At 38.9% G+C, this 12,755-nt stretch overlaps 1 pseudogene; it reads right to left on the minus strand.

Moving 5' to 3' along the window:
• Positions 1–1,280: 1,280 nt before the first annotated feature.
• Positions 1,281–2,950, minus strand: LOC149119470 (heterogeneous nuclear ribonucleoprotein Q pseudogene; annotated as a pseudogene).
• Positions 2,951–12,755: the final 9,805 nt, after the last annotated feature.

Here is a 12,755-nt window from a genome sequence, read left to right on the forward strand (position 1 = left end):
GTGTGATATAACTGCAGTATCCCTTTCGGGAAGGGGAGAAGGGATTTATTTACACAAAGTCCTAATTAAACTATAATTTTACTTTTGACTTTAAGCTATCAACTTAGGACTTGGCAAAAAAATTTTTGAGGGTGATTCAATAGAGGATGCTTCACCACTGAATACTCACTGTCATCAAGGTGCTTTAGAAAATTAAAAACATAGCACAAATGATTGTACTCTACTCTATAAGTTACCATGACCTGCATAGGAAATGGAAAGCTGATTCACATTTTTACAGTGATCAGCAGTAAGAAATGCACTAATGAAACATACCTTTTACCTAAAAAGCGAAACTACAGCCATATACTAATTTCTATGATTTATGAAAAAACTTCAAAATATCCAAATGTCAGGCTTTGCTGTACAATTGTCAGTTTTAGTCTGACTTTTTATAAAGGGACACTGCAGTATTTAGTACAAGTTCAAATGTACTTTTTTTGAACATCTGATGTCTTACAAAAGTAACATCTTGCTAAACTATTATACATCCAAATAACTACACTATCTGAAGAAGCAAGGCTGCTTTTTAAGCCACAAAATATGACAAAAGCAAGGCCTGTTATGATGGTCATGAGGAAGTCTTACAAGCCTCTGAAACTAAAGGCAACTAAGAATGTTACATTTGGTATATTAAAATCTTACCCTCATATCATATTTAACAAGCCTTGCTTTTATCTACAAAGATTTTTCTATGTACAGTACAGCCAGGGTATAGTTCAATCCTCTGCTACTGAGGTAGTTAACCAACCCTTTAAAAAAGATTCTGAAAAGAACCACTATCTGGAATGCCTGACTAACCAGCCCTGATGATTACACCTGAAGCTGCATATCTGAACACAATTCAAAAGTGATTATTACTATAAAATGATATAGACAATCATGATTAACCTTGGTGAGCAGAAATAAAATTTAAGGATACCAATAGTGGAATTCATCTATACCACTTCAATAAAATTTAAATACACAAATTCAAGATAATATTTCAGAATACCACTGCTGGGATCCTTAATTTTAAAAAAAAACAGGGGAAAATCTACTTAGAGCAGATGTTTTAAAGAGAAGAACTTTATTCTTTAATAAGATATCATGATAGAAGTTATGAAGGATTTCTGTTGGAACACATTTGGAAAATAGAGTAGCTTTAGTTTAATAACTTGCACCATAGAGAAAATTGTTAAAGAAATTCATATCAAAGTCCAAGTATTAGTTCAATGTCCTGTATTTGATTCCATGATCTTCATAGGGAGGTCTTCTGCAATAGGATATGCTCCTATACAGCCGAGATATTTAAGGTTGCTTGATTTCCTTACCATTACTCCACTGCAAGCTTCTGGTGTAATCCCACATAGCAAGTCAGTCTTCATTGTAACAGGTCAGGACCGGCCTCGACCCCTTTTCCCTGACCGCAGCCTCTTTGTTGTTGGGCACCTCCTCTCACACCACCAATGCCTCTTGCTTATCCAGGACCTCCTCTCTGTGAATAACCAGCTCTAGCATGGGGAGGAGCAGTCCCATGACCTCTGGATGGAGCACCACCCCTTGCTCCTCTACCACCCCTTCCTCTAGCTCCAACTTGAAAATCTTCATAACCATAGTATGGATCTTCATATCCACCATGATAGTTATGGTAATCATAGCCAAAATAATCATAATAATCTTGACATCCATAATAATCTGGAGGATACCCATAAACACTTCTACCTCCATGCCTTCGACCTCTTGTTGGAGGGGGCATATGAGTTGGACCATAATAGTAGTAATCATCATACGTCTGATTCTTTGCTGCTTGCCTCTGAGCTTTTCTTTCTTTCCTTTTCTGATCTGGTGGCTTAGCAAAAACAATTTCAATGTTTTCTCCCTCCAAGTCTTTGCCATTCATTCTTCCATAGCCTTAACAGCACCATCTCGTTCATCAAAATGAATGAATGCATAATCTTTCAGTTTCTTTATTCGCTCTATTTTATTCTAAAATCTCTTCTGTTACAGTATTGGCAAGGTTACATACAAAAAGTACCTTCACCTTTGCCATAACTCAGGATCAGGATCTTCTATAGGATCAGCCCATTCAACAGTTCCAACATTTTTCCAGACCTTGACTTTACCACTCATTAGCCTACACCTTGCCTGGGCAGCTGTTTTGTGATCTTCATATTCAAAAAAAGCAAAAGCCTCTGTTTTTTTTTTTTTCTTGTCATCTGGTTGGTGGTATAAAATGACGCCTGTAAGACCCGCTGTTACTTTGCTAAATTCTTCAAGAATCTGTTCCTTGGTTTTACTCTTAGGAATAGAGCCCACAAAAAGCCTATTGTTGGCAACCAAGATGCAGACACCAATATGTTTTCCAGAACGAATTTCATGATTATTATACAGTTTAAAAGCCTCCCGAGCTGCTTTTTTTTTGTACAAAAAGTGACAAATGCATAACCTCTATTGAGACCAGTGAGTGGATCCATCATAAGACAAAGATCCCAAATAGGTCCAGCTTTCTCAAATAAAGGAACAAGCTCATCCTCAAATAGATCTCTTGGGATCTTCCCCACAAATAACTCAGTGCCAACAGAAGGCTGCTGACCTGAATAAATGGAATCTGGAGGCAGTCCCCCATACTTCCTCTGTCCAGTGGTCACATCAAGTGTGTAGCCTGTTCTTCCCAAGAATGCTTTAATTTTTACCTTATCTGGTCCTTTACTAGAGTCCGCTACTTTGGTCCCCTGTTTTTCTCTCTGCCTTTAAGTCTTCATGACTCCACATAAAAAGGCACTTTTGTTCTGAACATGAGAGAGATCACTGTCATTAAACTGCTGAAAAATTGCCAATGCACCGTCTTCATTGAATTCTTTCAAAGCTTCAATAGCTCTTTCATCTAAATCACTATGTGCAACTAGCCCTCCCCTTTGGGCTGTGGCCAAGGAATCCTGTCCCAGGGGATCCGGTTGCGTGCTCACTGCTCCCTGTGTCCCTGCGAGTGGAGCTGTTGTAAAATGGCTGCCAAAGTTCACACCGCTGGCAGCAAACCTGATCCAGTTACACTCGCCTCTGAGAGTGCTCCCTGTGCGCACGCGTGCCCCCGCATGATCCCCCCCTTCCCTCCCCTCCCTTGTGCATCTGCTTCTCTCACTCACTCCCTCAGCCCCTGCCCTCCACCTGCTCCTCCTTCTCCCCTATCACCACCACCACCACCAGCAGCAGCCGCCGCCGCCTCTGCCTCTGGCCGCCTTCTCCTCTTGGCCTTTCTTCTTCCCTCTGTGTTCCTTCCCTCTGCCCCCACTCACATCCACGGTGCCTCAGGCAGGAGTGGCAGCCTTGCCCCTTCTCGCTGACTCCTGGCATGCTTGCTCACTCCCTCCCTCTCTTGCTCTCTCTGCCCTGTCCCCCAGTCCCTGCCAAGTCTGCTCCTCTCTTTCTCTCTCCCCCAGTTGACACTCACTGGAGGCTCTTGTCATGAGCTGCCAAGGCTATGGATGCCGCTTGAGTTCACCAACTCTGATCTTATTTACACAAGGCCATAGCCAAAGTGGAAGCTCTCTCCTCCCTTCAGAGAAAGGTACCTCCTTCTTTGATGGCCCATTCTTTCCTCTGGGATCTCACTGACAGAGATCTTTCATTTAGGCCATTTTTTTTTTTTTGCCAGAGTGTCTTGGCTTTCCATGCCTGAAACACTCTCATGGGCTTATTAGACAGATCTGAATGCCTTAAGGGCTGATTCTGAGGCCAGAGTGCTGGTTAGGACATCTAAAATTCTATAAGTCTGCTGTGTATCCAACTTCCCATGTTGTATAATTTTCTCATTTTAATTCTATCAGTTAATATTAGCAGACACTAGTCTTGTTTATGTGATCCCTTTGACACTTAATTCTCTCATTATGATCAATTATGAACTGAAAATGATCTCTTTGACTAGTGAGATGGCATTGGTATACGCCACCTCGATGGGATTGAATTGGAATCCCCTGGCACGTTTCTAACTGTACAGTTTGGCACATGCTCAATCGGACTTACCCCAAATAAAATAAATCTTTAAAAAAAATAAGTTCTGTAGATATCAGCTAGGTACATTTGGTCCAGAGTTTTGATTAGCTCTTGTTTCTTTACTGATTTTTTGTATAGTTGATATGTCCATTGAAGAAAGTGGGGTGTTGTTGATGTCCTCCCTTACTATTGTGTTAAATTGATTGTCTCTGGCTGGCACCGTGGCTCACTAGGCTAATCCTCTGCCTTGCGGCACCAGCACACTGGGTTCTACTCCCGGTCAGGGCGCCGGATTTTGTCTCAGTTGCCCCTCTGCCAGGCCAGCTCTCTGCTGTGGCCAGGGAGTGCAGTGGAGGATGTCCCAAGTGCTTGGGCCCTGCACCCCATGAGACACCAGGAGAAGCACCTGGCTCCTGGCTTCAGATCAGCATGGTGTGCTGGCCACAGCGTGCCGGCCACAGCGGCCATTGGAGAGTGAACCAATGGCAAAAGGAAGACTTTTCTCTCTGTCTCTCTCACTGTCCACTCTGCCTGTCAAAAAAATAGTCTCCCTTTAGATTCATTAATATTAATAATTTAATATCCAGATACCCTTTACTACTGAATTCTACAAAATATTTAAGAACTAACTCAAACACCTTTTAAATCATATACAAAAATATGAATAGGATGTGAATCTGCCAAACCTCTTACAGATCACTCTGATACCAAAACAGAACAGGACACAATATAAAAGCAAAGCTACAAATCAATGCACTTGTTGAAAATAGATGCAGATGTTATCAACCAAAGCCTAGAAACCCAAATCCAACACATCTACAAGATAGTTTATCAGATCAAATGTCATTTATCTAAGAGATGCATAGGTGATTCAACCTTCACAAATAAAAATCACCATAAACCATGCCAATAGAATGTACAAGAAATATAAGCATCTAAATATATGAGGAAAAGCACTTTGCAAAGTTCAAGAATGCTTCAAGCTAATGGCCCATCAAAAATTTAATATAAGAGCTGGCCCCAAAATTATAAAGGCTACCTTTTGGCATCTCGTCAAAATCATACTGAATGGGTAAATGCTGAAATCATTTCCTCTCTGTCGCTCCCCCTCTTCATGGAGGAACGACACAGGACCCTGTGCTGTTCTTTTGTCTGCTTGGCCCTCCCTGGGTTTGCTGCTGGTTTTTCCCGGGTTGGCTACCGGGGTTGGCTTCCCCCTGCCACTTTTCCCACTTCCGTGGGGGAGTGGCACACTGCTGGCCGGCTCTCTTGGGGGCTGCACAGGTGTTCCTCTTAGATGTTCCTGGTGCATGTTGTCTCTCTCCTCCTTCATAGTCCTCTCCACCAATCCCAACTCTGCTACCCACATGCCGAGTACGCTGCTCTCCTCCAATCAGGAGCAGGTCCTACAGTTTATTGGATGAACTGGAGGCAGTTGTGTAGAAGCTGTTTCCTCCTCTCCCAGCACGATATTGTGGGAGAGCAGATGCATAGAATAAGTCTTAATTCCAGTAACTTAGTCTAGTCCTTGTTGCTCCCAGTTGCTCCCCACACCTCTCAGGTCTGGAACAAAACATTATTAGTTTCAACACTGTTATTAGTTTCAACATGTTATTCTGTATATTAGAAATATTAAGAGGATCAAATAGGGAGGAGAAAGAAAGGCCACAAAATTGGAATGGAGAAACTCAAAATATTCTTGTTAGCAGATGATGTTATTGTATATAGAAAAATCTAAACCCTGCACAAAAATGTTCTTGGAACTGATAATTCAGTTCAGTAAAGGTGCATTTTACAAAAACAATACGAAAAAGACAGTTGTTTTTTCAAGTAGTAGTAATGAACTCAGTGGAAGCAAAATCATGAATAATCACCATTCATAACAGCTACAGTCAGATATTTTGTAATAAATTTTACCCAAAAAAGTGAAAGATCACTACAATAAAAATTATAAAATATCAGTGAAAGACACAAAAATGGAAAGATATTCTTAACTGAAAACAAAAATTCTACTGCACAAATATCTAAAGCAATGGCTTAGACATAGAAAAATACTACAAAATGATATAAATTGAAATGTTTAACTGTATTTCATTCATAAATGATACTTTGAGTTTTAAAGATTTTAAACAATTGACTTGAAAGGTGGAGTTAAAGAGTGAGGAAGATAAAAGATCTTCCACCTGCTGTTTTACTCTACAAATAACTCTGGTGGCTGATGGTTGAGCAGTGACAAAAACAGAAGCCTGTAACTCAATCCAGTTCTCCCACATGGGTGACAGGGGCTCAAGTACTTGGGCCATCATCCACTTCTCTTCCAGGTGCATTAGCAGGGGGTTGGATTGGAAGTACAGCAACCCAGATTTGAACTGACACTATGAATGGAATGTCAGGATTGTAAGCATGGTTTACTCTGCTGTATTACAATGCTGGTCCTGACAGTTGTGTTTTTTTTAAGCAATGGGATAACACAATTAGATATACATTTTAAAAACATATATGAACAGCTACAAGTCTGAGCAAGGATTTGGGAGGCAGAGTGGCAAAGAACACATTTCAAAGGTCACCTCAGTATTCCTGGTGATATAGAGCATACATTTGACCTTGGATAAAGACACAGAAGCAGAATCAACAAAAATGGCTGAGAATGCCATTCACACTGAGAAGAACACAGAATACATTGGGAAGTATCTTAACTCCTTGTATGAGAGTTATAATACACAATTCTCATTCAATTTTAATATAAAGCAAATTTCTGAAATGGCCAGCACTAATGTATCAGTGTTCCATGTGCAGTGCTAAGCAATGTGCGTATATATTTTATAACTCTAGCATATATAAAAAGTGGCCTTATATTCATTCAGTGTTCTTACCTTCACAAAGCATTTCAAGTGGTTCAAGTATCAACATAGAAATTTTAAGTAAGACCACTCATAATAGTCTGGGGTGTTTCAGATGACAGTGAGGTCACCATGGCCATTTGTAACAATCATTTTGTTGTCCTTTAACAACAGTTATACCATATACTTAAATGATAATTATTTTATATGAGCAAAGCCATATGAATTTCTTCAAAGAATGATTTATTGTAAAATGATGCTTTATGAAATTTTCAAAGCTATTATCTTTGATGACAAGGTTATTTTCCACTGTACCTTTCATGATTTATTTTTATCTGTATTTTTTTAAAAAACAGCTATTTCTTTACTTTATCTAATTGAAAGGCAGAGCAAAAACAGAACTAAAAGAAAGGAACAGAGATCTTCCATCTGCTAGTTCACTCCTCAAATTACCACAACTGTCAGGGTTGTAAAAAGCCATAGCCAGGAGCAAGGATCCAAGATCCAGGGCTCAGATATGTCTCCTTGTGGGTGGCAGTAGCACAAACTGTTGAGGCATCATCTTGAGCTTTAATGTATTGTTTAACCAGGGAGCTGGGTTGGGGTGGAGGTGCCAGGACTGCAATCAGCACTCCAATACCAATGTGTGCATTTTAAATGGTGTCTTTTTTTTAACTTTTATTTAATGAATATAAATTTCCAAAGTACAGCTTATGGGTTACAATGGCTCCCCCCCATAACTTCCCTCCCACCGGCATACCTCCTCTTTCCCTCTCCCTCCCCCCTTCCATTCACATCAAGATTCATTTTCAATTCTCTTTATATACAGATCAGTTTAGCATATATTAAGTAAAGATTTCAACAGTTTGCACCCACATAGAAACACAAAGTGAAAAATACTGTTTGAGTACTAGTGTCTTACACCACTGTGTGAAACTTACCCCTGGCTTATATTCCCTGCAATGTACCATTTTACCTTTTTAACATTTTGGGCTTAGGGAAGTAATTGGCCTTATTTTATAAATGCATAATATATTACCTCACCTAATTTTGCTGTGTGGATTAAAATTATTTTAACACATCACACGTATTGCTTGTGTAGTAAATCATGAAAAAAGACAAAACCATAGATCGCTAGGATCTTATGCAGAGAAACACATAAGAATTATTTTCCAAATAGATTTAAGTACCCATAAAACTTGTTCTCAGGCTGGCGCTGTGGCATGGTGGGTTAAAGCCCTGGCCTGAAGTTCCAGCATCCCATACAGGCACCAATTCTAGTCATGGCTGCTCCACTTCCAATCCAGCTCTCTGCTATGGCCTGGGAAAGCAGTAGAAGACGACCCAGGTCCTTGGGCCCCTGCACCCATGTTGGGGACCCAGAAGAAGCTCCTGGCTGCTGGCTTCAGATCAGCTCAGCTCTGGCCATTGTGGTCATTTGTGGAGTGAACCAATGGATTGAAAACCTCTCTCTCTTTCTCTGGCTCTACCTCTCTCTCCTCTAACTCTGCCTTTCAAATAAATAAAATATATCTAAAAAAAACTTGTTCTAATTGAATACGTTAAACATATTCAAGGTTGTGCATTTGGTATAGTGGCTAAGATACTACTTAGGACATTTGCACCTAATGCTGGAGTGTCTGGATTCAATTCCTGGGTCTGCTTCCAAGTCCAGCTTCATGCTAACATGTACAATGAAAGACATAGTGTGGTCCAAAGACTTGAATTCCTGCCATTCATGGTGGGAACCTTGAATGAGTTCCTGCCTTCTGGCTTTAACTTGGATCATCCCTGTCTGTTGTGGGCATCTGGAAAGTAAATAAGTGGGCAGAAGATGTAGATCTCTCTGTATGTCTCTCTGGTTTTCAACTACAAATACACAAACTTTAATAATAACTAAAAAGTTATACTTGGCTCCTTACTTTGCATCAAACTCTACATGTATCCTGTTTTTCCTTTGGCTATGACTATTGTAAAGCTTGGTCTAAATTTGATTGTGTGTTGTATTGTAATAAATTATTTTGTCCCTTAATGTTATTATTTCTGTTTGGAGCTTATTCCCCGTTGTATAAAATTCTTCTATTTAAAATATGTGTAATTTTTATCAATAGAAGAAACAACTTACAGATGCAGAGAATCTTTGTAAGAGATAGTTTTGGTTAGGTTGAACTTCTCAAATTTCTATTTTTGTCTCATCCCTCTTGAAACTTTATCAAAAAAAGAAACTTTATCCAAAAATTGAAGTCTTGGGCCATAAATTGTAAGTCCTAAATAACAGAACTTGAATCATTTCTATCTGGATGCATTTTCAATTATGCATGCTATATGCATGCTTATATTTGTGAAATCTGTATTTTGTTTGCAAAAAAATAAATAAAGAAAATTGTAATGCCCTCATTTTTCTGTCCTAAACTTGGTTCACATGAAGTCTAGATATGTCAGGGTCTCATTTTGTCTGTACATGATAAAGCTTTGTCTCCCCAGGAGAGAGATTATACTCTTTGCTGTAATGAAAACTCTAAGTCCTGTTGTTTTAATTCCTACTCCCATATTTCCTCTAATAGAAGAGGGAAAAGGTTCTGGGGCTAAATTCTGGGATCCATCATCATATCTGTCTCCTTACACAGCTTAAAATGGGGCCCAGAATGAGCGTCATGGGAAGAGGAGCCAAGGAAAGAGGGGTTTAAAAATATGGAAAGGCTGAACTTACTGCACCTCCTGATTTATGTACAAAATTGAAAAAAGCAAAAATGTAAAAAAAATGTAGAAAACGTCCTTATTCTGCTTAAACAGATGACATCTATTATGCATCTACCTCAGGAAGTCCCAATGTTTCAGGGAGATGTTGTCTTAGTAAGCTTCCTTTATAAGTATTGAAGTCAGAAACTTCAAGAAAGAAATGAAGCCACTTCAAAAAAACCCACTTAGTCTGACAAAATATTTAGATCAATTCTTGCAACCCAGCTACTATACCTGGGTTGCAGTGATGCCTTTAATGAACATATTATCTGCAAGAGAGAAAAATGGGATGATCGGGAGGGAGGGTATGAAAATTTGGGAAAGAGAAGACATTGCTGGACTGGGAATCTCCTCAGCTAAGGACAACATCCCAAAGATCATTAATGTGATAATTCCCCAGAGTAAAATTGTAAGGCGTAAGGGAGGTAATGATTAAAAAAAATTAAAAAATCAACCTTGAGATCACAAAATGCATCAAAGACATTTGAACTTCAACATCAAAAGAAAGAGAAAAATCCCTCTGCATTCTTACAAAGGCTTAGAGATCAAATAAGAAAATATGATGGGCTCAGCCCTGAGAGTCAGCTGAGACAATGGTTTTTAAATTAGATATGTCAAAATTAAAGTTGGCCACATAGAGACAAACAGAAGCTCAAAAAATCTTTGTGTGAAGGAAGGTGGATTAAAAAGTAGCATATGGAAAAATTCATATCCACAGTGGAAAAAATAATACACAAAATGTTAAAAACAAGGCCTTCTCAAAGAGACATGAAAGCTCACTGGGGCCAGCAAACTACAAAGAGGGAAGTAGTGACTCCAAAGCCAGTGAAAGCTATTAGAGCCACGGCATTTTACCACTGTGGAAAGCCAGGGCATTTCCAAAAATGTTCAGAGTTAGAAAAATGAAGATAATTCACCTCTTGATCTTTGATGAGGACTGGGGTGGTGGTGGTCAGTGATTCCTTTTTGAGAGGTTCTTCCTGGAGTACTTAATATATCTAGAGTTGGAAGGGGAGGATTAAATATTCCTTGTGGATTCCAGGTCAGCCTAGTTCTCCCTTGCTTGCCAAACATAGGATATAAAATTATACAAAGAAAAACTAAAAATGTCTGGGGTAAATAAGGATGACTTTCAGGTCCTATTTTTTTTTAGTTTTAATAATTTTTATAATAGTGAACAGATTTCATGTAATCTTATGTACAGATTCAGGAGCATACTGATAATTCCCACCATAATATCCACCCTACCCAAGCTCCCACTCTCTCTCCTCCATTCTTTCTTATTCTTTTTTTAATTTTTACTATGACATACATTCCATTTATTTTAAAATCATAAGCTTAACCCCCCACTAAATATTCAATAAATGTAAAAAGAAAAAATGTTGCTTTTGAAAGAAAAAGTTAAATTAGGTACAGAAGAAATGTGAAGTTCTTTCCTATGTATTCCAGAGGTGGGAACCAATCTCCTCAGCAAGTCTAATTATTAAAATTAGGACAGATACTCACAGTAAATAATGGGCAGCTATGAGTCCTAAAATTTCCAGAGAGAACAACAACAACATCATATTGACTCTTCAGTATGGGCAAAAGAGGGAAGTAGAGGAAGGTTAAAATTATGCCTCTAAAAATTAAGCTGAAACAGCTTTACTAGTAAAGAAATCTGATGTGTTTTATAGATTATTACAGGAATTAAGAGCTATCTACTAAATTGCACAGGCTTGTCACACTGTGGTTTAGAATTCTTATACCATTCTCAGTAAAATTCCCCATGACCACACAAGTTCTAGTGATGCTGACTTAAAATGTGATTTCTAGATCTGCCCACTAGACACAGAAAGCAGAAACCACTTTGCCTATCAGTGGAAAATCCAAATGGGGGAAGAAAGCAAACTAGGTGGACTGCATTGCTTCAATGATTGACTGAAACACCCAAATTTTTTGGTCAAAGCCCTGGCCTGAAGAGCCAATGTCCCATATGGGCGCTGGTTCTAGTCCCAGCTGCTCCTCTTCTAATCCAGCTCTCTACTATGGCCTGGGAAAGTGGTAGAAGATGGCCCAAGTGCTTTGGCCCCTGCACCCACATGGAGATTCAGATGAAGCTCCCAGCTCCTGACTTCGGATTGGTGCAGCTCTGGCTGTTGCAGCCATCTGGGGATTTAACCAGCGGATGGAAGACCTCTCTCTGTTTCTACCTCTCTCTGTAACTCTATCTTTTAAAAAAAATCTAAACCAAAGAGATAAATATAATTGACTAATTCCAGAATTTAAAATAGGAGGTCATTCTTTTGGAAAAGATTAATTTAACAATCAATGCTGTACAAACCTAGCTGAATTTTATAAAAGGTGGGAGCCTGTAAAACAATACCTGACCATAACTGTTAAGGTATTGTAGAGTATGAAAGCAGATATGAGAGATGGTCCTTTACATGAGGGGATGTGGCTCTCTGAGGATAGTTAAACTTGAGTCATGAGGGAAAATATAATGATTATGCGATTATGGATGGTAATAGTCATTCAATATGTGAAAATGACAGATTACCTATAAACCTGTCTGCTCAGACCTCTGAGTTGTATATCCTCAATCACACTCTAAAGCTTCTTGAGGGCCAAGAGGGGATGTTTACATAGACTCCAGGAATGCTTATGAAGTGGTACAAATTTTTGGAAAAATCTGGACAGAAGGGGTCTTATAAATGGAAATGGAAATGAAAATTGAAAATAACTGTTTCAGAAGATTTTCACAGATATTCAAGTCTCTTGCTTCCCACTGAAATACCTAATTATCATGTAAATTGTCATCAAAAATTAAAGTCACATATATATGTGTGTGTGTATAAAGTTCTTAACATACTTATTAGAATATAGCAATAACTCAACAAATTCTTTCTAAATGAATAAATTAGACCTTGTACTGATCTGATGTACCAAACTAGTACTTATATTTTTTCCAGTTGTATGAATTATTCATGTTCTTCATAAGATATCAGAATAATACCTGAAAGTGTAAAAAATTATCTGGAATTTCACTACCATGAGAAACTCTTATTTGTTGGTATCTCCTTTAATACTGACTGCAGAGCATAACACAGGTGAGCCCAGTCAGTGGTGTTAAATTTCAGCACTGCCACATATTCAGATTGCCCAAGTGATAATAGAATTCCCAGG

This window comes from Oryctolagus cuniculus, chromosome Y (genome assembly GCF_051225735.1).
Source record: "Oryctolagus cuniculus isolate XC-2025 breed Fujian yellow rabbit chromosome Y, ASM5122573v1, whole genome shotgun sequence".
Taxonomy (NCBI): Eukaryota; Metazoa; Chordata; class Mammalia; order Lagomorpha; family Leporidae; genus Oryctolagus; species Oryctolagus cuniculus.